General features: G+C 45.5%; 1 protein-coding gene across 3 annotated transcripts in view; it reads right to left on the reverse strand.

Moving 5' to 3' along the window:
* Nucleotides 1-23,794, reverse strand: part of SIPA1L2 (signal induced proliferation associated 1 like 2) — a 215,185-nt gene that overhangs the window by 142,816 nt on the left and 48,575 nt on the right. For all 3 annotated transcript variants that reach the window (XM_047701964.1, XM_047701965.1, XM_047701963.1), the window contains one exon: nucleotides 1,118-1,191. The gene's annotated coding sequence lies outside the window, so the exon portion shown is untranslated. The remainder of the gene's footprint in view (nucleotides 1-1,117; nucleotides 1,192-23,794) is intronic.

Here is a 23,794-nt window from a genome sequence, read left to right on the forward strand (position 1 = left end):
ATTTTTTCCTCCTGATTACAAGTCAGTGCAGTAATGTCAATGGGCCTAAAATTCCAGGGGGCTTGAGGCAAAAATACAGCAGGAAAAACTCAGCCTTTTTTTTTTTTTTTTAAACTGAAAATCGGATCCAATTTACACTTCAAGGTGAAACATACAAAGATAACGGTTAATATTATTTCTCTTATTATTTTTTTAACATTTTACTTATTTATTTTGGAGAGAGAGGACAAGAGAGCAAGAGGGGAGGTGGTGGAGGGAATCCCAAGCAGACTTCCCATTTAGCATAGAGCCTACATGGGGCTCGATCTCATGACCCCAAGATCATGATCTGAGCCAGAGTCGAGAGTAGGACGCTTGGGGCACCTGGGTGGCTCAGTGGGTTAAGCCTCTGCCTTTGGCTCGGGTCATGATCTCAGGGTCCTGGGATCCAGCCCCACATCGGGCTCTCTGCTCAGCAGGGAGCCTTCTTCCCCCTCTCTCTCTGCCTGCCTCTGCCTATTTGTGATCTTTGTCTGTCAAATAAATAAATAAAATCTTAAAAAAAAAAAAAAAAGTTAGACACTTAACCGACTGAGACACCCAGGCCATTTCTGACCATTTTTATCTTGTTTCTATATATCCTGCTAACTCACTGCAGCAGTGCTGCCTCAGATGACAGTGACCAGGCAAGGAGGCAGGAGCGCTCTCAACCATCCTGAAGGCTGGCCACACACAGAGGCAGAGAGAGTCTTAGTAAATTCGGTTTGATGACGGAAACCGTGACAGGGATCCCCTTTTTTCCCACTGCTCTGCAGAACTGGAGAAGAGCCGCTAAAAATGCCTGGAAAGGCATTATACCCCTAGTCTTCTAGAAGATGGAGTTTAGATTTTTCTAATCTGCAGCTACCCACTCTCACTTTGGATTTTTTTGTTGTTGCTTAAAATATTTATTAATAATGCGACTTCATCAGTTTAACCACATGGCATCTCGCTGTATTCAAAAGAGTTCATTACTCAAAAGACCATCTGTCTAAGAGCTCAACAGAAGGTTTAAATAATCAGTAGCGAAGAATGTATGGTCACATTATATCAAGTCAAATATTTACATCTCTCAGATTTGAAATATGAACGTTCTTACCCAGCCATCCGCCACAAGTCTGGCTTCATCACGACGCTGTGCTTTCGGTATCTGTACCTTCTTGATTTCCAAACCTGCACAGAAAAGACAACACGAGGAGGGCTTTAACTTGTGCAGACAGCACTGCCGATCACAACCGTCTGTGCGGCACCTTCATTTAGGCGAGGAAAAAGTCCTGACGGCAGCAGCATTTTCAAGCAGAAAAGCAGTTAAACATGAATCAGAAAGACATATGGGGGAAAACAGCTGATTCTGCCTTTCTGAGCATTAATAATTGCAGCTGATGTGGCTGCTGTTACAATCACAATCCGGTCGGAGCAGCAGTGGCTCCCCCGACCCCGCGTCGGGGGACAACCCCTCGACCGGCTTCAGGATGCTGAGGGCCGAGCCCCGGCGGGCGGGTGAACTCCTCGCCACCAGGGGAGGAGACACCGCCGGCAATCGGGACTAGTGCATGGGTTGATGCAGACAAACACTAAAGAAAAAACTGCTTTCAAAGGGTTTCAAATTAAACACAAATACAAATACATTGATTCCAGTTTAAATGGGATAAAAAAAGGTGAGATGGGAGAGGGGTACTGCCAAATCTGTTTACTAGGTACCAGTTTCAAGTACTGAGTCCAAGGGGGCCTGGATGGCTCAGTCCTTTAAGCAGCTCAGGTCATGATCCCAGGGTCCTGGGATTTAGCCCCACATCGGGCTCCCTGCTCGGTGGAGAGCCTGCTTCTCCTCTCCCTCTGCTGCTCCCCCCGCTTGTGCTCTTGCTCTCGCTCTCTCTCTTTCTCAAATAAATAAAATCTTTTAAAAAATAAAGTACTGAGTGAAATAAAGTGCTGAGTGCAGTAGTGGAACGAAACAAACTCGTACATTGGGAGACAGGCAAAGACGAGTGGGAACAGCAAGTGTGACTGCGAACCCTGGACTTCCCAGCTGGTGGCCCTGGACAGACCCACACGCATCCTTGGGCGGCTTCCTCATCTGCACAGGGATGATAAAAGAAGCGGGATTCTACAGCAACCAGTAGGATCAGCAGGAAGGTTAAGTGAGATAATATGGGGCCCGTGTCTGGGGTTTGGGTATTCCAAAAGCAAAAACACAAAACCACTGCCTTTTCTCATTTTGCCCTGGGAGAAGTTCTGTTTTTATTCTATGACCCAGATCCAGTTCTCGCTCCATCTCAAAGATGAAAAGGTTCGATCTGCACCACCACGTAACGGAAGGCCCCCAACGACTTTCACAGCCAAGGACTGGAAGGAGCCCAGGGTGTGCGTGGGCCCCAGTAGGTTTACCGCTCCCTGCTGCGCTGGGGGCAGGAAGCCAACTACTTGAGGACGCGCCGGGAGCCTGTGGAAAGTTAACTGCAAACGGAAACCCACAAACAAGGAAGATTCACAGCCTGAGCCTTAGGGATTCACCAGGAGGGAAGAGGTCCCAGTGGGAGGGGAGAGATGTGGGCAGGGCCTCAGGGGACGGTTCCGCTCCATCTTCAAAGACAGAAAGGGCAGCACGCTCCAGGCTGTGCGGAGCCCACGGAGGCTGATGAATAAGTGGGTGTGGTGGGAGCAAATGATTCATCAAGAACATTGAGAGCGAAAGCCGGAAAGACTAGTTACTTAGCTTAAGTGTGGAGCCTTAAAGAGCCAGGCAGGGACATTTTAACTTTGTCTGGGAAACAACAGGTTTTGAAGTCGGAGAGAGAGGCTTCATTTAGATGAAGTATATTTATATCTTTTTTTTTTTAAATCAATTTAGAGTATTTGGGTAAAAATTGCATTTAGCCAGCGCCCAACAAGGAGTGAGCAGTGAGTAAATGTGAGCTTTATTAGTGCTGAGGACTACACGTGTCTACGGGGCACTAAGAAAGCATCGGGTCCTTCTTGGCCTCTTTAGGACCAGAGCTGGAGCCAGGCAATGGGTGGCTCTCGTTAATGTACAGAATTGGATTCTGACTCAGAACAGGTGAGCAATGGGGACTTGCTGAATAAAAGAATGCATAAGGGAGCGGATTATCATGGCAGACCCAGCATTAGGGAAGAAAAGAGAACGAGAAGGGAAGAGGGAGGACCTGTGGGATGAGAGCAGATTACTGTGCGCCACGAACTCACAGGGACAAGACCGTGCGGGGCCCCTGTCTCAGGTCCAGCCACTCGTTGGAGGCGGCGAGACACCAAGGAGAAGCAGCCCCCCTGGGATTTCAACAGAGGAGCAGCCCCACCACCTCCTGTATTTATGCAGTTAACCCCTGAACAACACTGCAGGTTACAGGTGCTGGCCCCCGCACAGTCAAAAATCTCCATGTCCCCTCTGATTCCTCCAAAACTTAACTGCTAATAGTCAACTGTTGACCAGAGGTCTTACTGAGAACATGCACAGTTGATTAACATGTGTTTTGTACGTTATATGTACTCTCTAAGTCATCTTACAATGAAGTAAGCTAGAGAAAAGAAAATGCTATCAAGAAAATCATAAGGAAGAGAAAATACATTTATAGAACTGTACATATAAAATAATTCTACGTACAGTTCAAACCCGAGTTGTTTGAGGGTCTGCTTCCTCTTCCCCCTCTCAGCCTCTAATGAACATTTTCATCCCCTTAGAAAATGTATGTCTCAGCCTTCTTCAACGCTCAACTCTATGTTCAAATAATCTTCAACAAAGCAAAAAAAATATACAGTGGGAAAAAGACAGGCTCTTCAATAATTGGTACTGGGAAAATTGGACAGCTATGTGTAGAAGAATGAAACTTGACCATTCTCTTACACCGTACACAAAGATAAACTCGAAATGGATAAAAGACCTCAACGTGAGGCAGGAATCTATCAGAATCCTAGAGGGGAACATAGGCAGTAACCTCTTCATATCAGCCACACCAATTTCTTTTAAGATATGTCTCCAAAGGCAAAGGAAACAAAACCGACAATGAACTTTTGGGACCTCATCAAGATCAAAAGCTTCTGCACAGCAAAGGAAACAGTCAACAAAACAAAGAGGCAACCCACGGAATGGGAGAAGATATTCGCAAATGACACTCCAGACAAAGGGCTGATAGCCAACATCTGCAAAGAACTCCTCAAACTCAACCCATACAAAACAGATAACCACGTCAAAAAATGGGCAGAAGACATGAACGGATTCTCCAAAGAAGACATACAAATGGCTAACAGACACATGAAAAAATGCTCATCATCCCTAGCCATCAGGGAGATTCAAATCAAAGCCACTTTGAGATACCACCTTACACCAGTTAGAATGGCCAAAATCAACAAGACAGTAAACAACGTGTGTTGGAGAGGATGTGGAGAAAGGGGAACCCTCTTACACTGTTGGTGGGAATGCAAGTTGGTGCAGCCACTTTGGAAAACAGTGTGGAGATTCCTTAAGAAATTAAATACAGAGCTACCCTATGACCCTGAAATTGCACTCCTGGGTATTTACCCCAAAGATACAGATGTAGTGAAAAGAAGGGCCATCTGTACCCCAATGTTCATAGCAGCTATGGCCACAGTCGCCAAACTGCGGAAAGAGCCAAGACGCCCTTCAACGGACGAATGGATAAGGAAGATATGGTTCATATATACAATGGAGTATGATGCCTCCATCAGAAAAGATGAATCCCCAACTTTTGTACCAACATGGATGGGACTGGAGGAGATGATGCTGAGTGAAATAAGTCAAGCAGAGAGAGTCAATTATCCTATGGTTTCACTTACTTGTGGAGCATAAGGAATAACATGGAGGACACTGGGAGATGGAAGAAATGAGTTGGAGGAAACTGGACGGGGAGATGAACCATGAGAGACTGTGGACTCTAAGGGGCAGACTGAGGGTTTTCGAGGGGAGAGTGGTGAGGGCCTGGGAGAGCCTGGTGGTGGGTACTAAGGAGGGTACGTATTGCATGGAGCACTGGGTGTGGTGCATAAACAATGAATTCCGGAACACTGAAAAGAAAATTTAAAAAATAAAAAAAAAAAGAAAATATATGTCTCAGCCTTCTTCTACTATCAAATTCATTTTAAAAATAGACATTCTCTGGAGTTTGTATTTCCTCTCTTCACCGTCAGACTATCAGTTCCCAGACTATAAATCCTCATGTATACTCAGTACAGAGCTGAAGCCATCAGGGAGTGATCAATCAAAACTTTCTGATTAACCACAGATAAAGCATCGACAAAATCCACCTTCTGGTACCGTCTTCATTCTTTCATTCAAGTACCCACTAAACATTTACTTCTCTGCGAGGCTCCCGGTGCATGTGGAAAGGTACACAAAGCATGGGCCCTGCCTTCGGGAAGCTTCTCGTCTCCCCCAGGAGGCAACACAGACATACAAACCTTCCCACAACATTGCAATGCAACATTTCAATCTCACCTCTAAGATCATATTTATTTTTCCAACACAATCACTATTAAAGACCAAAATGGATACAACCTAAAGTTCTGTCTTGATCTCTAGTCTGTGCCCCTGAGAAACCTACGTTAACACGGTGCTTTCCATGCAGCCTGAGAGACAATGAGAAAAGAAGTAGGAAAGACCTAGGAGTCAGATCTGTGACAGGGCACATCAGCAACAACACTGTCTGGGGGGACTTGAGCACGAGGACAAATGTCCATGACCCAGAGGAGAGGGGACATCCCCCAGAGACGGGGACACAGCTGCACTAAAATAACAATATCCTATCGGGGAAATAAAAATATTTACGCTTAAAGTTCTATTTCTAAACAAACTCCCTCTACTCCAACCTCTCAAACACCCAGGCCTTCACTAGGAAATCTCTTTCCTGCAATGCTTCCCTCAAAATAGCCCCTTTTTTCTTTCTCAAAATTCTGTGTGGATTTCCCTTAGGGTTGATTTTATAAGAACACCAGTCTAGTGGACAAGGAATACCATTCCTCATGTTAACGAGAGCAGGGTGTGTGTTGCATGCACACATCTCGACGCTACGACACATGTGGGGGATGTTTTCTCTCCAGAAATGTGACCTGCATCTCGCCCATGTTTGCTGTGGGCACCCTGGTCCTACAGCCATGGTTGGTGAGCTGGACAGTGTTCCCAGGCATTCCATGGGGCTTGTCTGTTTGATCTTTTTTTTTTTTTAAGATTTTATTTATTTATTTGACAGAGATCACAAGTAGGCAGAGAGGCAGGCAGGGGGGGCGGGGGAAGCAGGCTCCCCGTTGAGCAAAGAGCCCGATGCGGGGCTCGATCCCAGGACCCTGGGATCATGACCCGAGCTGAAGGCAGAGGCTTTAACCCACTGAGCCACCCAGGCTTTGATTTTATCAAACAGGCTAAAAGAGGGTTCAATTGTTTTTATTAGATATTAAAATAACAATGAGGAAATAATTCCCAACAATGAGCATCTGAGTGTGAGGGTCCGCTCCCCACAGGCTCCTGCCCGTGGTGAGCAAACTCCAAAGTCCCCTCTTTCTCTGCACTAAGTGTGCGGCTTGCCTCCTTATAATAAAAGCAAGTAAGTTAAACTAGAATTTGAATTTACCCATTTATGTACCTTAATTAGCCCACGCTGGCAGAGGCTTTGACTTTAAAATCAGATGCAACACAAACATCTAAAAAGCTTCTAGGCTTTTTACATCAGCTCACTCATCTCAGCAGTACTGAGGAAACCAGCCACACTCGTATCAAACCACCCAAGATCACCCAGCGAGACATGTTTATCTTGTAGCAGTGTGAGCCCTGTACCCAAAATTAAACAGAGAAGTCTTTTGGACTCAACAATCTATCTCCAAGGTAATTCAGGCCAGAGTGGGAAAGCAGGTGCTTGTGGAGGAAAGGCAGGTAATTTGACCTGCAATGACATTCTTTGTCTAGCCAGTGCCATCCTGGAGCAGCAGAACCCCAGTGTGATCGGGGACACCTCCAGGTGGGCAAGCAAAGGACAGATTTCTTGCTCCTCGGGACTCCCGAAGACGGGCCCCACCCCAACGCCACACACCTCAGGACCTAAAATTGCTCTGCCCTACACAGGCTCTTGCCAAGTCCAAGAGGAGGCAGATAGTGCCACAGCTCCCAGCTGCTAAATGTAATCTAATAATTTGCATATGTAAGGATAAAGTTCTAGACTATGACATCAGGTTCACCGAAAAATCAACAGATTCGAACACCCAAGGAGCCCACTGGGTCTTTGGAAAGCCCAGATAAATGAAGAGATGAAAAGGACACAGTGGTGGGAGAGAGCAGACTCTATATTGTCCGTTCAGAAAGTTCAAAAAAATATTTCTAAACAAAACTGTTCTGGGAATTCTCTGTTAGAGAAAAGTACAGGGCAGGGTGGGGGGAAAAGCCATTCAGCACAAGGGTGGTAATGCACCAGAGAGTATTAACTGAAAAGTCGCTTCCCTAGGAATCCAGATCCTGCTAGAATGTCCTGGAAGGGCATTCTGCAGTAGAGAGATGCCGGAATTAACCCAGAAGACAGTCAACGGCTCAAAGATCACCTCAGCTTGGTGAGAGCCCTGAACAGCTAACGTGGGATTCCTCTGAGATGACATTCCAGCTAAAGATAGCAAGAGTGTCCAGTCTGCAATGTCTGCCGCGAGAATTCAGGATCCACTGCGCTGTTCAAGAGCACAGTGTGTGGACTGTCATTAGAGCCGCTATCCCAGCCTGTTCTGAAAACTAATGGAGGAATGAAGTGAACTCCACGAGCCTCTTATCACCAAGACCTCCAAACATCTACATTATCTCTTGGGGCCCCAGGCTTTTTGGTGGTGGTCCTGCTGTTGCTTAAGCCAAGAGACCCAAATAATTCAACACATTACGTTTTTTTTAAAAGATTGAACTCCCAAACTTCTCTTCATCCTCCCCTTCAGTGACAAGGCAGCGTCACGTGAGGCTGGACACACCAAGATGAAAATTGATTCTGTTAGCAAGGTCTGATGCTGCAGACCCTGGAGAGGTTGGAATGCTGCAGTTGGGCAGCTCTCAGGGGCATGGGAAACCAGACAGGTAAGTCTACAGACCAGGAGAAACCAACAGAGACAGAAACAAGATAACATCAGAAGAAATCCTGGGTCGTCAGGGGCCGTTTTCAATGGCTTTTGAGAAACTTTGAACTTTTGCTTTGTGAAACGGGGCATCTTATCTGTCCTTTCTGCCATAGACGCTTGAAAAAAACAAACTGAAGGTCTCCAAGTTAATGAATATCAGGGTCAGACTAGGTCTGCACAAAAAACGGATAAGATGGTTTACCCAGAAAAAGTTAAACTACACTCTTAAAAAAGAGAGAGAGAGGAGAGAGAGAGGTTCATGGCACTTAATGTTTTAGACCCAGACACCAAAATCTCAATAGAGGGGGTAAAGGACGAAATTGGAGAGGCCAAAAGAGACACAAGCCAGCACGTACCACTGCCCTGGGACAGCAGTCAAGAATGGAGAGAAAATCCTACACCCAGCCAATGTCAATTTTCACCTGTGCTCCATCAGCCAAAGAAGATTAACAAATGCTAAAGAGGGCAGCTCAATAAAATAGTGGGATGGGGGTGGGTGGGAGGCTGGCACAGCACAGTGCCTGTCAAATCCATGGCAGATGCTGGTGGAGAAGTCTGCGTACCTGGTCTCGTTTCCATCTCCCACAATCAGGATGAATGGGAGTGTATAACACGCCGAACGCCCATCCCACGAGGAAGGCATTCTATTTTACACATGGCACTGGATGATTCAGTTGCCAGTCCCCCCATTAGATAGTTACACAAGGAGCCCCAACAGTGGAGGGAGCTGTTCAGTCCTGGAAGCCACAGGCAGTGGGTGCTGGATTCTGGTCAAGGAGCTACACGATTCCTCATGCACGTGACGTTTTCTCTCCCAGCCACACAGAACACCAGGTCCCCCCAAAGGGTGACTTCAACCCGTCTCTCCATTTCGTGCCTAACTAGGCTTTTGTTAACCAAAACTCCAAGTCAGTATGGACTTCTGGATCATCCCTGCGAACATTTTTTCTCTGGTTATTGTGTCCTGCCTGTGTTCTCACTGCCTCGGGGAAGCCATAATGATTGCCCTCTCCCATGTTATGGCAGACTGGACCCAATATTACCATTATTTATCTTTTCTTTGTTTGTTTGTTTATTTATGGTGGGGGGGGAGCACGAGCGGGTGAGCCAGGCAGAAGGAGGAGGAGAACCAGACTCCCCGCTGAGCAGGGAGCCCAAAGCGGTACTCGATCCCAGGACCCTGAGATCAGGACATGAGCCTAAGGCAAATGCTTAACCTACTGAGCCACCCAGGTGCCCCTACCATAACTTATCTACATGCTTATCTCTCCCATTAGACTGAGAACCTAGAAATCAGAGAACTCTACTCAATTTTATATCCTCTCACCCTGCCCAACAATGTGCCAGGCTCCACGAACATACAAAAACAAAAACAAAAACAAAACCAAAAAAAGTCAGCTAAATGCAATATTGCCAGCCAGTGCAGAACTGAATTGTACCAAACACTCGGGACCAGCATGACCTTATTATGTGACCTGTCAATAGATAAGTCATTAGAACATTTAGGTGGCATATTTTTTTTAAAAGATTTTATTTATTTATTAGACAGACAGAATCACAAGTAGTCAGAGAGGCAGGCAGAGAGAGAGGAGGAAGCAGGCTCCCCGAGGAGCAGAGAGCCCAATGCGGGGCTCGATCCCAGGACCTGGGATCATGACCTGAGCCGAAGGCAGAGGCTTTAACCCACTGAGCCGCCCAGGTGCCCCTAGGTGGCATATTTTTATATAAATTATTACATCTGTATCAACAAAGCAATGTTGGGATGGAGAGTAAGCTACAGCAAAGAAACAGCCTTTACTGAACAAAGTGGCAAGCCCTAACGGTATCGTTCAAACAGAACGAAGCCTGGAAAGTCAGTAGCTGTGGGCTTTCGTCTTGGACAATAAGACTTCCCTGGAGAGCTGAGAAAGAACGGACCATCTCCCTCCAAGATCTAAACTGTAAAGAGTTAGAAGCCCCAAGGGCTGTAAGATCTGACTGTATGTATCCTAATCAATGGCCAAATATAATCTGAAAACAGAATTTGGGTCAGGCATTTGGGATGTGGAAAAGGGAGAATCCCGGTGCAAATGTTGGCAACCAGAGGCCAAGGAACTTTAGCCATCAGACAAGGAATATTCTCGCATGACATCCTTGCCTGAATTCAGTGACTGTTCGTTCATCCGTCTGCCCCGTTCTCATCGCAAATGTCCCAAGCAACCTCCAGATCTCTGCCTACCTGGCGGCAGAGAAGGTGGGGGACTCAGAAGAGGTCCCCATGACGGTATTCATTTCTGTCAGTTACTAAGTGTGCACTCTCGTTACCTAACAAGAGTGAGCTTGGTTAATGTGATTACGGGTCTGAGAGACAGATCCCACCTCGGTGTGATGGAAAAAAAATGTTTTTTTCTCTGAATGCCAAATAATGAGTATCACCCATAAGAGTCTTGGAAGAATTGGCTGACATCTCTGCTGGCTGATGTACAATCTTACGGAGTCATACATGTTTCCTTCAAAGCTCAACACTACATGAGTCATGTTTTACTGAGGGGCATTACTTCCGATCAACAGTTCTGGTTGTTTTGTTTGTTTGTTTGTTTTACCAAACAGACCACAGTTTACTCAGCAAGGCTCACTGTCCTAGTGTAAAACTCAACTCTTACCTCTCAGCATAGAAATGTCCCAGAAACAGTTTGGCTTTACCAGTACTAAGTTAATGCTGCCTTGGCAGGGCTGGGGCTAATTTCTGCAAAATTTAATTTGCAAACACCAGCCCAAAGCTACCCTGATATAAATTCACTTAATGTGTTAATTTCACACTTTAGAGTTCTCATCCCACTGGTGGGTGGGTGATCTCGAGGATGTGGAGTAGGGGAGGGTCCAAGCAACCTCAGACGCCAGCCCTGCATGCCCGTGGGGAGCCAGGGCCTATTCCGGCCCTCCTGCCTGCCGATGGGAAAGCAAGGATTGTGACAGAAGTCAGCCATGCTGAGTGCATTATTCTCATTATGCAGAGCTCTATCACTGAGCACCAGCATCTCATTTAATCTATTCTTCCTTCCACATGCTCATACAGGATGGGTAGTGTTTGCTTTCAATATGGGCAAATGACGACATAAATTCAATCAGCTCCAGTTAGATCTACCCGGTACCAGGTACCTTTGGTTCCACAGCCAAGGACACCAAGCCTGGGAACTACGGGAGTGAAAAGTAAGCCCCTTTTTGCCCAGGTCTGCGGTTTTTGTTTTTTTTTTTTTAACACGACTTTATTTGTTTGAGAGAGAGTGAGCAAGAGAGAGAAAGTGAGTGCACAAGCTAGGAAAGAGGCAGAGGGAGAGAGAGATAAGCAGTCACCCTGCTGCGCAGGGAGCCTGATGTGGGGCTCGATCCCAGGACCCTGGGATAATGAGCTGAGCCGAAGGTAGATGCTTAACTGACTGAGCCACCCAGGCGCCCCTAGCTCTGTGTTCTTGAAAAGAACTATGTCAGCTTCAGTAAAATAAACACCCTAAACGTTCTGGCATAAAAACACTGTTTATAAAGACCATGAGGTATTGAGACGTGCAACGTTAGAATGCTTTAATATATATACAATGCTTTAATATCTATTTAAATACATATAATTAAGTATAAAAATAAGAAAATATATATATATACATATATATATAGGACGTTCACAACCATATAGTACAACCACACGCAGGTCCAGACATATTTAATTCATAGAAAAAAGATGGTATCATCAGTTTTCATGTTTGGGTTTTGGTACTGGGGGTGATTTTATTTCCTTCTTTCTATCCAGATATGACACACAGGATACATATTACTTTTGATACCCCTACAAAGCAAAGAAGCTTTTAGAAACAAATATAAATATCCCCACTTTATCAGTAAGTGAGACCTCTGCCTACTACTTTAAATCAGGAAACTGCTCGACTGTCAGAGTGAGCGGCGACGTATGATACGATCTAAGTTGACCCCATCTGTTCATCAGGGGAGTGAAGTTTTGCGATCCACGGAGGGTAATACCCACACGCCAGCAAGTCCATCCGGAAAGAAATTTCCTTCCTGTGGACTCGCCCGAATTTGTTCATGATTTTTAATCCCCGGCCACCCCTTTATCCAATCCTTGGCCTTTCAGGGCCCACAAAAGAATTAGCTCAGAACAGAATGATCCCTGTGTTGCCAACAAAGAAACTTAGTTTGAGTTTATAAATAAGAGTTCTAGGGATGCTCGGGGCCTCCAGGCAGCCAGCAATCCCATTTGGCTGTCCCACCCAACTGTCCGGATGCAGTCACTTGGCCACCTTGGGCCCAAATCACATCCTTGTTAGTAAGACATTGTAACCCAGTCATCTGTACTTTATAGCCAAACGACGACCTTTGGAAGAAGCTGTTCTTCCGTCAGAAGAACTGTCCATCTTGAAGCCCATCCTGCAGCCCAGTGGCCTTTAATCAAACCCTTGGAAACACAAAATTTTGTCTGGAGTCTTCTTTTTCGGATCTTCTGCCTATCGGGCTAGGGAGTCCTCACAGCTCCCGGTAAAAGGGCATAATCCCCCAGACATGGGAAGGTTTCCCCAGGATGGCTTGGCCCTCACAGAAAGGACGTCACTGCTTCTTGGTCAACATGGTCAGCAGAAAGAAGCTCCAGCTCTCCACCACCTGTGCCCCTGGAAGATGAGGGGCGGCTCGGCGGGGGACGAAGGCCCAGGCCACGGGCAGGGCGAGGCCTCCAGCCTTTAGGAGGCTCGTGGATGAGGCCCGAGATCTTGATGTAACACTTCTTCCCCCAGCAGGCCTTGGACCCAGGCTGTGTTGGTGTTAAGTTCTAAAACCAGCCAGAAACGGAAGTTTCTAAGTGGACATACTTTCCTCGAAGGAAACAGAATCATGAGAGGTACCACAACTAGAAAAATACCAAAATCAAAAGTCGGGCTATAAGAAATGTAAATTATTCCATTAAAGATGCTGGCTGGTAGAGCCCAGATATTTACAAGGAGGGAAAAAAGTAAACCAGAACATGGCAGCATCCCAAGCTAGACTGTTGACAGATACAAAAGGAGTCTTTTTTGAAGCATTACGGTCTATCATCAAATATTTATTAAGTACCTACCACCTGTCAGACAGACACATCCTGATCATTACACACTTGAGCACACGTACAAAAGTCACTCCCTACGTGGCCCAGTTAGCTCCCTGGGAGGTAGACCACAATCCCCAGGTCCATAAGATAAAGTCAGCCAGATAAAATGAATTCCTGGGCCTTTGCGATAAATGCCATCAATGACCTCCCATCCTCACAGACTATCTTCCCAGCTCCAAATAGCTGTCTATCAGTGTAAAAGAGAATCAGATAAATTTCAAGAAGTTGGCTTTGTTTATTTTAAGTGGCTGTGCAAATATGTATCTGTCACCATGTGATCGGAATAAGGACTGTATGTTTTAGGCATTTCCTCGCCAGACTCTGCAGAGCCCCGGTTACGTACCTGCTGTGCCCAGGGAAGCTCGAGTCTATTCTTATCAGCAGGCAGAGCTAACCGGAACATCCACTCAACAAACATGGGGCCAAAAACAATGGCAAAACAATACACTAACAATTCCTTCAGTATACAAGAATTCAAACCGGATCTTATAGTCATCTTTTATTTACCGTTGTCCTAGATTAGGTAAGTACACAGACCACCTATTCACCCTCTGCTCCCCTCGGTCACAGAGACACCACACACGGAGTTCCCAATAATACGAAATGGAGAACTAACATGCGTCCCGGGCAAAGAGCCCCGTTAACGTTCTGGTCATTTCTGCCCCGTCTGCATTCACCCTACAAAGGTAGAAGATCCCTGTGTTCTGTGTGTGATGGCATGTCTTCCGGTGTGATCTTGGTGAGGCTCCTCATCGTTGCTGGACTCTGAAGGTCTCATCTGCACAAGGAGGCTTGGAGTCACACGGGTGGTCCCCAAAGATTCAATAGGCCACAGAGACAACGGCATCAGAATGATCTTAATGAAAATCCCACTTACTAGCCTCAACCTTAACCTACGGAATCCAAGTCCAGGGGCAGGAGAGAAGGGGGCACAGGGCAGCATGAGGAGTGGGCCTGGGAACGGATAGCTTGACAGAGGTCTCTGCTGGCTCTTGATATGCAGGTTTGGAAATGACAAGCCCCTTGAGGGCTAGAGGTGAAGGGGAGGCTGAGCCAGGCACCTGGAGTGTCCCCACTGCTCCAGCTCCCTGCTGACGCTGGAAGAGAGTAACGACCCCATGAACACAGATGAGCTCCCCAGATCAGCAACAAATGCCCATGGGGTTTGGAGGGCGTGGAACTCAACAGAACTAATGAAGAGGAGAAGTGGGGAAAACAGTTCAAATGTAGTTGGGAAAATCAAAATGTTCCCCTTGACAAGTCAGGCCAGGCCCGTCCTTTAGAGTGACACAGATCCCAAGAGCAAGAGGAACCATAAATTTGTAACCGCATAAAGAAGGAGTTTAAAAATCATCAGTATTAATCCGCAAAGTCATCCAAGATAGCTCAGAGTCTATCCCCTCGCTAAGCACTGCCAAAGAAAATCTTTACTTGGCTAATTGCCTCGTTGCGAATTAGTGTGGGTATGATATTTACGGAGACGGGTAACTCTGGAAAGCCAAAGCTATAGAGTGGTGATTCCAGTACATTGCTTGTTATGGCATTTTAATGGCAGGAGATACATTAAAGGAAGAAAAGAATCATAAATAATATCCAATCTATTATGTGGACACTTTTAAGGGCATCACATTATTAAACAATGAGAAACTGTTTTTCCATTACAGCCACTCGGAAACTCATGTTTCTGCATCCTAACGGAGTGTTGCTTATGTCTGACAGTGGATTAGAACCCCCAAGTTCCAATGGCCATTTTAAAAAGAAGTTTAAACCAACATTTAGTGCTAGTTCTATTTGTTTAAATTCCATTTGGTAATCAGACCCGGACAAGCACAGCTCCCCAGTGGAGGAAAACTCAACTGCCAAGAACAAGAAAATGCTTCCTGTGTTCATTTCCCCCCCAGCACTACAAACTATGCACATTTTAGTGCATGCTAAAAGGAAAAGAAGAACAAATAACAACTAGCATGTGACAAACACCTGCAAAGCGATGTTCCTGGAAAGCCAGGACACCGGAGGAGACCGTCACCTGACAGACTGCCAAACCTCTGTATTTTTAGGTTATTCAGACTCTTTATAAAGAAAAAAACAAAACAAAACAAAGAAATCCTACATGCCTGAACTGTGAGGCGGGAGAGCCTACTTGTAACTCAGCCCTTGTCAGACCAAATCCAGCAGAGCCTCCAAAGGTTCAATAGCCTTTTTATAAACCTATTGTGTGGGTTAGTGCCTAAAAATAGTATGGCTCGGCAGGCAGATCACACCGAGGAGTAATTCCTACACACTCACCGCCGAACAATAGACAAAGGAACGGCAAAGAACACAAAACGTACTCGCGGGCGGTTCCAAGCCCCTGCAGTTGTGCCTCCGTGGATCCCTCCGGGCTCCTGACCTTGTCTGAACACTTGGGACCCACTGAGCTGAGCCCTCCTGGATGAGAGAGGGACGGGCAGGGGCAAGAGGGCACTGTACACTCTACACAATTCTGGACTGTGCAGTACTTAGGCTACTTCCGAGAGACTCCATTTGTCACTGAAACAGACAGGATGGTGATAATGACATTATAGTAACAAGGAATATGGCCCTTCCGGATCTCCCCTACACTAATGCAGAGTTTTCCACCTCCCCTGCTTATCAGAATTAGCTGGGGAAGTTTTAAAAAAAAATACAGGCGTTGGAAATTCGGTCACAATTCAGTTTCTAAGTATCAGTTTTAGAAATCAGGCATTGGTTTTTTTAAAAGTTTCCTGGGTGATTCGGATGGGCAGTGAAAGGTAAAAACCAATGCTCAGAACAACGAAGACTTTTAGGCCGAGTCAGGGCCACTGCCCGGGTGACAGGCAGGCAACAAAAGCTGGACGGGGGGTGGGGGTGGGGGTGGGGGCGACTCTCAGGCACTCAGCCTACAAAGAACAGGTGACCAAGACGCCACCAGTGTTATATTTCAAGACACCACTCCTGGAAAGGATAAAACTCCACTCACAATAGGCAGCTATGAAATAGGTAAGATCACAAAAGAAAGAAAACTTACAACCTCAGTTTTAGTACTCCTTCATCCTGTTCTACCTTAGCGCTCGCTTTTCCTTCTCTCAATATATTTACAAAAAAGAGACTTGACCATGGATTTTTAGGGTGCGGAGAGGACAAAGCCGAGATGGGAGAATAAATTACAGTGTCTTACAAACAGACTTCAGGGATGCCTGGGTGGCCCAGTCGTTAAGCGTCTGCCTTCAGCTCAGGTCATGTCTTCATCCCAGGGTCCTGGGATCGAGCCCCGCACTGGCCTCCCTGCTCAACAAGAAGTCTGCTTCTCCCTCTTTCTACCATTGCCCCGCTTGTTCTCTCTCTCTGAAAAATAAATAAAATCTTTAAAAAAATTTTTTTAATTAAAAAAATAGATTTCAGTTAATTTTTCAGATAAAATCAAAGGGAGATAGACAGAGTGACCAGATCAGTTGTAACAAGCACTGTCTCACTGAATTTGGATGAAAATCTTATAATAGATTATTATACCTCTTTGGCCAATATCAAAACGGGGCCCATCAAAGATTAAGGAAACTGCCCAGGTTATATTAAGCTAATAATCTGACAACTCGAGCGGCCTGTCGCTCGAGACCCTGTCGAGACCTGGTCGAGACCCTGTCGCTGTCCAAATTTAAAATAAGGTTCTTTTGTATTCTTGTCACCAACCTACACTATTTGCACCAAGCCCATTTGCCAGATGTTTTTGTGCAAATCCATGGGACCCGGCATGGACTCTGGCTAAGAGCCAGGTGCTTGTGTACAAGTACTCTGTCCTCCGGGTCCCTGTCCTCCGGGTCCCTGCATCAGGGCACGGAAGACAGTCACAGGAGCCGTTCACATTTAAGGAAAGCGTATCTGCCAAGGGCTTACAAGAAGCCTCAGAACGGAAAAGTGCACACAAATGATGGTTAGTATTATCACTATACTGAGTATAAGAGAAAAATCAAAGAATCCGATCTTAGAAACGAGTTCAAAGTTGTTAGGTAATTAAACATAAAAACTTAGCGTGTTTCACTGCACGTGCAGACTCTCTAAATAAACAATCTTATAGAAGCGATGACTGTCATGACTTTATGTCAGTTGTGCCTCAGGTGTGAAGGGGTCCAAAAGATCTCCGATGCTACAACGTCCCAGACTACAGAAGCAGGAGGCACGAGGGCTGTCTTGAGTTTGGGATGATACCACCTCTATCAGACACATGGCTAATTACCACTGAATTGCTTCTCTCAAGGAAAAACAGTTATTTTACTTCAGAATCAAAGTCTTAACACTATCCATTGTTCTCGCTGAATGCTTCCTTTATGAAATCTTCCACCCATATTTCCTCCAGCGAAATGTTTAATAACAAACAAAGGAAAAGAAAACACACCATGCTGAGATGTTAACTCACAAAGTTACAATGTGTTCTGTGGGAGCACCCTGCTGGCATTCAGGCGCATGAACTAAGGTCTGTATCTGCAGCTTTTCAGTAAGGGAATGGTCAGTATTATGTCTTTTAAGAGCATAATGCAATGTTTTCCAAACAAGAACTCTCCAGAAGACTTACACAAAGTTGCACGTTGCCCTGTAAACATTTTGTAATGGAATTCCTAATATACTGACTTGACTCTCTGTCCCATTCACCTCTCAGAGGTCATCCACAACCGAGAAGCCGCTTGAGGTGAAGAGTCAACCAACCAGGGAGAGGTCCAGCTTTCATGATGCTCAGGGGCAAGTGTGTTTTAAGAGGCTTCCTATTCCAAGTCAGTGTTCGACAGGCCATTCACCCAATATTCATCAGACTATCAGAAGGCACCATGATTGTTTCATCTCATTCTTGTGCACATTCAGGTTTTGCTAGGATCCTCTCACACATCACGTTTGTCTTTGTGAATGATCGACATATGGATGTACGGACGGGATCGGTGTAATTGCACCAATTCTTCTGGCTGGTTCGTCTCAGAAAACAAGACCACGTCTTGAAATCTCCGTAAGATAAGAAGAAAGAGAAGACTTAGGCTTCTCCAGAAGACGACCTTCCCTGGGAGCATTGCCAAGGAACAACGTCTGAGAGCCCGGATCCTCCTGGTTCCATAAACTGATTCGCTGGGTAAACTCGAGCACACCATTTGACTTCCCTGGCCTCAGCTTCCTCATCTTTAAAATGTGGATAATAACACCTACTTCAAAGAACTGCTGGGAGATCAAATGGGATAGCTGAAGTACTAAAATATTATCTACTATACAGTAGTAACAGCAAGCAAATACAGCACCAAGCGTGTGCTAGAGTAATTACTAAGAAGAGGACAGAATGGCCTGCAGACATACTGCTGATGAGACCGGCTGCCTCTCTGTGTCATGAAGTCCCTCCCAGGTGATTACGTTGATCGGGGTTACATTTTAGGAAAAATTATTTATTATATAATGGCCAGAAAGCACATTGTCATTTACTTGACTAGAGAGAACCTAATGGTAAGAAAAGGAATTGGAAAAAGAGAAGGCAAAGAAATCTCTGGTTATCAAGAAAAGTGCATCTTACGTTGTGAATTAAGAAAAAAATCCCTAACGTAATAAATGAAAGGTTTATAAAAAAAAAAATTGAAATGATTAATGACTGCCCCCCCCACAAAAAAAAGGGAGAGGAGGGAGGGAGGCAGAGAATCCAAGTACAAAGCAGTTTTAACTGACTGGCATGCATCAGTCCACAAGAAACCAGAGCAATAGATCTTTCACATGAAGGACCAAACCCTATTTTGTTCAAGGGGTGGGCTTGGGAGAGTCCTCCCAGCCTTTGGAGGAGAAGCAACCAGCAGGACCGCCCCCAGCTGCCCCCAGTGTAGGAGGAAGGATGGGTCCACGAGGGGTCTTGCTCAGCCTGCCCTATGCCCTTGATGACCTCACCAAATTCGCATACCCTATGCAATCATACACAAATCCATCCAATCATCTGTTTCTACACCTCTTTTCTGCTATAAAGCGCACCAAAATGTATGTGTCTAAATGTATCCACTCATGAATTCAAATGTGTATTTAGTGCCTATGACAGGCCAGCCTACCTGGTGGGCGCAGAGATCCATGGTCGACTCAGCTCACTGGCATTTCCCTTCTATTTGATGATTACAGCAATCAAACCTCTTATGAGAGCTATTTGTACATGCTTCTTTCTTCCCTGTTAGATTATAAACTCTCAAAGGGAAGGACCCCATTTTAATCATCTTGTTTCCCTTGGCTCCTAACAGAGTGCTCCACCAACAGAAATTACCCAATAAATGTTCAATGAACTAAATCATCTCCAAGATGCACGGAATGGGAGAGCCCATGGCCTCCCTCTCTTGAGGCCTTCAGATTTTAAAATCATTTCCCTGAGGTGGCTAACCCTTTTTAACCTGGCTGATAGTGGGATATGAAATGGAACATTTTAAAAGATAATCTGGAACAGGTCTATATTACACCATGAGTATGAGCAGTGAAAAATGAAATTCATGACAAGGTGTGAGATCACCCAAACATTCTGCATATAAGCCAGTGCACTTCCCAATGTCCAAGAGCCTGAGTAAAGGATCTCGCACCATCACAGTTCAGACGTCGTCTTGACATCCAGATCCTGGGGACAGCTGGCACACTGCTTACGGGAAGCCAGCAGATGGCTTCCACCCCGATGCTGTTCCCCTAAGTAGAGACATCCAAGTGAGTACGATATTTCTGCAGAAACCTGGGCAGGACACTGAGACATTTACCTAAGTACACTCTGCGTCAATGGAGAGAAACTGAAGCCCCTCCTGGGGTCCGCTAGAGCCTCAGAACCTCCCTGGACTTAAAAAGTTGGCCAAAAAGAAAAAGGACAGGATCAAAAGGAAGCCTACTACCCCCGGCCAATACTTACTTCAATTCCAAGAAGATGCAAGGATGAAGGTAAAGCTGAGAGTGGAGGGAGGAACAAAATATTCCTTTCTAATAAGAAGATGCCTAAGGAGTTAATTCCTATCAGAAATCTGAAGGCTGAAATATACATGAGGAGACCAGAAGGGTACCAGCTATCCTGCAAAATCCTATTCGTCTTTGTAAGGACTAGAATTTGGAGCTCAGCCCAAATTTTTCTAACTAATCCTCTAATGATAATAATTGATTTCTCCCACTGAACAAGTCTCCTGATCCTCTGATAAACAGGCTGCTAAGCCCCCATGAAGGCTAAGTGAGTCCTGATTTCATCAATGGGAAGATGGGGAGGCCAACTGGTGAAGCCATCCCTCTAAGATTATGCCACAAGTCAGCCATTAAACCGGTGGAACATCCCTTCCATTCTGATGCTGTGACAAAATGTATAGATTTCAAGCAGTGTGCTCCTTACATATAAATGTATGCGAGAACAACGGTCCTCACACAAGAGAAAAGAGAAGAACCAAAGCAAATGAACTTCACTCATACCTTAAATCAACAGATAGATTCATGATGGTCTGGCCTGTAATCATAACCCATGTCACGCCAGCATCTGAAATGGGTTTTCAACTCAGAAAAAAGACTAGCCTTATTCCATGCTACACTCTTAAAGAGTTCGTCCGCATTCACACCATAAGCAACTCAAATGGTTAAAGAAAAAAAAAAAAGATAGTAACTAAGAATTTGCAAAAATACTTGTATCATGTCACCAAGAACGAATATCCAGAATAAAGAAGTTTCCAAAAAAAATTAACAAGTAGCCAATAAAGGTGCCTAACTTCAGGATTAATTTTTTTCTTAAAAAAGAACATAAATATTAAAACAATGAGAGAGTTTTTCCATTAGAATCAGAAACAAAAATACTGAGATTATTCACAGCTGGTGCTGGCTAGAATCTCATTCCGGAGTCAGGGATGGAATCCTAAAGGGCACAACCCCTCTGAAGGTCAGTCGAACAGTATCTGCCAAAAGTTTAAGCGTGAGCCTCTTCCATCCAGGAGTTCCACTCCTAGGAATTTATCCTAAAGAAATACAACTGTTATATATATACTTATATTTATTTTTTATTTTATTATTTTATTTTATTATATATATGTGTATTATATATCTAATATATAGAGTATATTACATATATTACATTACATATACATACTTACACAACTTTAATATATCTATATACACACTAGCATTTTGTTAATAAGAGCCAAGCACTGACAAGCACCTAAATGTCCTTCCACAAGGATTAGGGAAATTAAGAGTACAGCTACACATGAAAGCCAACTCATCATTAAAAAGAGTACGTAGGAACTACCTAAATATTAACAACAAAAAGATAGCTACAGGGCTGCCTGGGTGGCTCAGTGGGTTGGGTCTCTGTCTTCAGCTCAGGTCATGATCTCAGAGTCCTGGGATCGAGTCCCGCATCAGGCTCTTTGCTAGGCAGGGAGCCTGCTTCCTCCTCTCTCTCTGTCTCTCTCTCTGCTTGCCTCTCTGCCTACTTGTGATCTCTCTCTGTCAAATAAATAAAATCTTTAAAAAAAAAAAAGACAGCTACAATGTATTGGTAAGAAAAAAAGCAACTGGAAAACCAGTATGAATTGAATAATCCCACCTCTGTTTTGTTTTGTGTGTGCATGCAGATTTAAAAGAAGGTCTACCAGCAGTGGGTGCCTTCGGGGAGTAAGATTATAGGGGGGGATTTAAGCTCTAGTGTATTTATTTCTGTGTTTTTGGAAACTGAGCACACCTACACATTTTAAAACTAAAGAACGTAACTTGCGTCAAAATGTAGTACGCTTGAAATGGCGAGCCTGCATCACAAATGTCTATAACGGTCTCATAGTGTAGAAAACCAATATAACGTCACTCATCAAAATTAGCCACGAAGACAATAGTGCAGAGACGGGACCCTCTAGGCCAGCTGCTGTACACACCTGGTCATGACCCCCCAGGGAGCAATCATTCCTGGCCAGAGCCAGGTCCCACCGTGCTGGCAAGCTCAGTAAGAGACAAAAGCAGGGCAGAGGGGCGCCTGGGTGGCTCAGTGGGTTAAGCCTCTGCCTTTGGCCCAGGTCATGATCCCAGAGTCATGGGATGGAGCCCCACATTGGGCTGTTTGCTCAGCGGGGAGCCTGCTTCCCCCTCTCTCTCTGCCTACCTCTCTGCCTACTTGTGATCTCTCTCTCTCTCTCTGTCAAATAAATAAATTAAATCTTTAAAAAAAAAAAAAAAAAGGGCAGAGCCATGTCCAGGCAGCCTGGGCCCCTCAGGGGCCAAGGACAGTTACAGAGCAACTCCTCTCCAGGCAGCAGCAGGGACCAAGGAGGGACAAGCACAGCTAAGCAGGGTGAGGGAGTCTTTCCTTTAAACCAACTCACGTAATACTTCCCTTTCTCCGTGTTGACAGATTAATGACACTGCTCTTTATTTCCGTGTTAGAAAAACTCAAGCTGCAGCGAGATCCTTGGCCCTTCAGCCAAGCCCCCTAGTCCCACACAAGAAGGAACGTGGTCTTTTCAGGTTGATCCCCTGCTACTGTCGCCTTCCTTCCCCTTCTCCTCTCTCCCGCAAGTAGTTTCAACGTCTCACCACCCATGTGTGTTTGCGGAGTTTCTACCTGGTACGGAGAAAACCCATGGCAGGTGTCTACTCCCTCCTCCAGCGGCACCCTGCCACCGTTAACACGCTCGTCCGTGTAACATTTGGAAGCGCAGGCTCTCAGGCCACAGACTTCAAAATGCACCAACACACAGAGCGACAGAGGCTGTGGGAACAAAGACAATCCACAGACCTGACCACTAAGTGCGGGACTTGACCCCACAGTGGACCCCAGAGGGAGGGGACAGCACTCTAGACGACACCTTGGGCCAGCTGGCAATGCTGGAAGACCAAGAAGAGATGGGGTGTAAGTAATGCATCCATGCAAAGTTCTCCTGGGCTCCTCACTAGCTAGTTAACATCATTAACTAAGTGAACAGCTCTATTTTTAGGAAATACACATTGAAGAACGGATGGCTAAGCACCAGAAACCATACGTGCGCGGGCATGGTTACTCCTGAGAGCTCCTCACAAACCCATCCGATTTCATGCTATTACAGAAAATACAACACTTGTGAACACACACAAGAAGGGGAGCAGTGAGCTGTCTGCCTTTACATGGGAGGTAGGTGTCCCCTGTGACGCAAAGGCCCCAGGAAGATGGTTGGGCCCCATTTGGGGAGCCCTGGCCCTCCTCTACCCCATCTCCATCACCTTCCTCCCAAAGGTCCCTCAGAGCAGCACTTACCCACCACCAGGACCACAATCTGCGTGCAGGCCTGCGTCCCCCACTGTGCTCCCACTTTGTCCCGGAATCTAAGGGACACTCCATGCAGAGAGATACAAACCAACTTTAAGATCCACAGCCTTTCAAACACATTACGGGATGCTCATTGAAGCCTGCCAGTCACTCCTTCTGAAGCCCCCCATTCGACAATCCCCAAGTTCAAAGGGCTTCTTAAGGCAATGCTCACGTATGCGTGTGCTGGAGGGGGGAAAACTCAGAACATTCGATCCCGAAGCCAAGGGGAACAGAAACAATTAAAACAAACAAACAAACAAACAAAAACA

The sequence above is a fragment of the Lutra lutra genome, chromosome 14 (genome assembly GCF_902655055.1).
Source record: "Lutra lutra chromosome 14, mLutLut1.2, whole genome shotgun sequence".
NCBI classification, from domain to species: domain Eukaryota; kingdom Metazoa; phylum Chordata; class Mammalia; order Carnivora; family Mustelidae; genus Lutra; species Lutra lutra.